A 3,605-nucleotide genomic window follows, 5' to 3' on the forward strand; every position below is an offset into this window, starting at 1 on the left:
GATACCCCAGGAGCAACAGTGTCCCTAATTTGCTGGGAAGTGGCGGTGCGGTCCCCTACGGCACTGCGTAGGATCCTACGGTCTTGGCGTGCATCCGTGCGTCGCTGCGGTCCGGTCCCAGGTCGACGGGCACGTGCACCTTCCGCCGACCACTGGCGACAACATCGATGTACTGTGGAGACCTCACGCCCCACGTGTTGAGCAATTCGGCGGTACGTCCACCCGGCCTCCCGCATGCCCACTATACGCCCTCGCTCAAAGTCCGTCAACTGCACATACGGTTCACGTCCACGCTGTCGCGACATGCTACCAGTGTTAAAGACTGCGATGGAGCTCCGTATGCCACGGCAAACTGGCCGACACTGACGGCGGCGGTGCACAAATGCTGCGCAGCTAGCGCCATTCGACGGCCAACACCGCGGTTCCTGGTGTGTCCGCTGTGCCGTGCGTGTGATAATTGCTTGTACAGCCCTCTCGCAGTGTCCGGAGCAAGTATGGTGGGTCTGACACACCGGTGTCAATGTGTTCTTTTCTCCATTTCCAGGAGTGTATATTCCAGACTTGTATTTTGTCTTCTATGCGTTTGTTACATGTCATGTTCCAAATTACCTTCCTCTTGTAGTAGTGGGCATTAAAGCTGTTTTCTGTGTTCTGTTATTCTTAAAGATGATCTGACACCGATTACTCGGCGTTGGTTCATATAATTATTTATTTTATGGGCATCATTGATAATTATATTAAACCTTATGCTCTTCATACCTCATTCTGTTTGCATTGGTAAACACCGATAGGGATGGGCCGATAACTGAAATCAAACTCATTGTATTAACTTCTGTATTCACAAAGTAAGTAGTTTCGTAATGGATAACGCTTCCTATCACAGTTGTATGTCACGACAGTCAGACCAACGGAAGGAAAACATTTTGTGTTATGCCTGACATGTAATTAACTTTCCTTCCATACTCTTGTTCCTATCTTAACCATTTAACTTCTTTCTTAATAATTTTAACTGTTCTGTTATTCTTTCTTTAAATTTATTGTTGGACATGAGAGGGCGGATGTTTGTCAATTGTGAAAATTACTATTGTCAATAAACTGAAGAGATAACACTTTTACTGATGAAACAGATTTCTCCCATATTCACGAAAATAGTTTAGACCTAATTTTTACACGAATATTCAACACATAACAGCTTCTTAATTCCCAGTCGGGATTTCAATAGGTCTCCCAAGCTAAATCTTGTGTCACTCTGTTGGGTTGTGGTAGATAGAAATGGTAGCAAAATAAGAAAAACTCTATCGTCATTCATCACACATTATCACCGAGAACACCCTTTTCATTCAGTAGTGTCATTTAAACGTAACTAAGTGAGATGTCAAACAATGAGACTATCAGATATGTCGCTGTAGCCTCTCAGGGTATAGGCCTTTACCATTTCCTTCAAAAAAATGATCGAAGTTAATTTGTTGCCTCGGTAAATGCCATACTGAAACCTGTGTACTGTGGCTTGTTATTATTAGTATGTACCACACAACCTACCAGGTTTGTAACTCATAACTAAGCCCTAACATTAATCCGAAAATAATCAGATATGTTCTGCATTAGTAGTATTTCTCCCATAATGATTCTAACCCTGCTACCATACATTTGAAATAATTTGTATCTATTTGACTACAAATACAGCCACTAAACCAAACCATAATTTATGAGGAAAAATCACAACATTACACATCCACTTCCTGATACACATTACACAATAGCTAACAAGCATTTCAATGAGTGTCAACTGCAGTAAAACCTGTGTACTTCTTTTGGCGCGAAATGCAAAAGTCCTACTCCAAGAAGAGAACTAACTCTAAATCCAAAGAAAATTTCTTCACAATTATTCCACATGACCCTGATCTCAGCAAAAAGTTTATGTAGTGGGTACTTCACCTTTCACACAATACTGAAGTACAATGTGGTATATGAAAATTTACCCAGAATCTCTAATTTGACATATTTTCCACATTTTCAGTACACGTTTGAATCTGGTAACTTAATTAGAAATTCCACATTACAAGCTACTAAGCAACAAACACAAAACAACCGTTTTTGTGCCAAACGCTCGAAGACTGCTACACGGAGACAACACTATTAATTTTGATAAAAATGTCATGTAAGCGTATATCAGAATGAAACATTTTACTCCTGCATTTACTTATTGAATATTCAGGTTAACTTTACCCATACACAAGGGTGCCAGGGTGAGGGCCTACACTACATAAAGTTACCAAATCCTAACAAGCCAAATGATCAAAATTATGAAAATTGCACCATCTTATTTTTTTCTGTCGACGTTGACTTTAATAAAGACGTTTCTACCCTGATCGACGACAATGTAGTTAATTTTTCTACAATACTGTATGACAAAAATGATATCCGGCATGGAGATGACTGCACACAGGAATGACAGAATGAAGGAAGTGTGACAAAAGAGATGAAATAAAACACTGTTTGCAAACATTCGCTCGTTCTACTGCCCACAGTGTAATGAAGTATTGCCTTGTAGTATGCCTTAAGCTACCAAAACTGTTCGCAAATATTTAAATGGAGCGTACTTCCAGTACTGCTCCAACGTTATACTGCCTGTGTTTCCTTTTTCTCGGTGGCAGCCCCAGTTTTAAAAGTTCTTTGCATCTTTTGTTTCTCTCTCCACAGGTCTTTCCAGTTGTTAATCACGATTTTCTTTCATTTCTCTGTTTTTTCTTTCTTGTTTGCTGTAGATACTCTGGGTATGTTTCGAAAGCTATATTGGTTCTTTTGACTTGTTAACTTGGAACAAATTTCGCTTTCATTTGGAGTAGATTTGTGATATACATGAATGATGATCATAAGGCGAATTTTTTTTTATTTTTTGATTTTATGAATAAAAAATACACTACCAGACCCCTTGTGAAAAAGGAAACAAATTATTTACATACATTAACAAACAGTCCAGGGCAGATGCATTATCATTTAGTTTTGACAAGACTTGGTACATATAAATCTGTACTTCTTATAGGACTCCTAAAGATAAAACAATTTGTATCTCAAGCCTTGAAATGCAAGAAACCTAAATTGCATTTTTTTTTTGAGTTCACAGATATATCACTACCATCATTCGTACACGAGCTGCCTAGAACCAAGTAAGTTGCTTCCCCTATGTTTGCAGTACATAAGTGAAATGTAATAATATGTTTGAAAGATCGGCCCAAATGATACCTGTTTACACAACTGGCGATCAGCACCATGTGACAGACATAGTCAAATAAATGAGATACATCGAGCAATCGCTATCTCACTGAACTATCAAAGAAGAAGAGGCAGACAAAAATAGATGGTCTCGTGGAGTGAGTCATGGCGTTGTTATAAGTAAAATGGAAATGACGACAATAAAGACAACTTTTATAACCACACTGATATGTTACTTTGCATGATTTGTTAAAAATGTGGTGATTAATTTAATACATTCTGGTTACCAATTAAGTTAACTTTAGATATTTGTGTACTGTGACCAAGCATGTAAACAAATCAAATTAAGAATAATTTCATTATAATGGAAGCAATTCACACAACTATGTTGT

This window comes from Schistocerca nitens, chromosome 8, assembly GCF_023898315.1.
Source record: "Schistocerca nitens isolate TAMUIC-IGC-003100 chromosome 8, iqSchNite1.1, whole genome shotgun sequence".
Lineage (NCBI taxonomy): Eukaryota > Metazoa > Arthropoda > Insecta > Orthoptera > Acrididae > Schistocerca > Schistocerca nitens.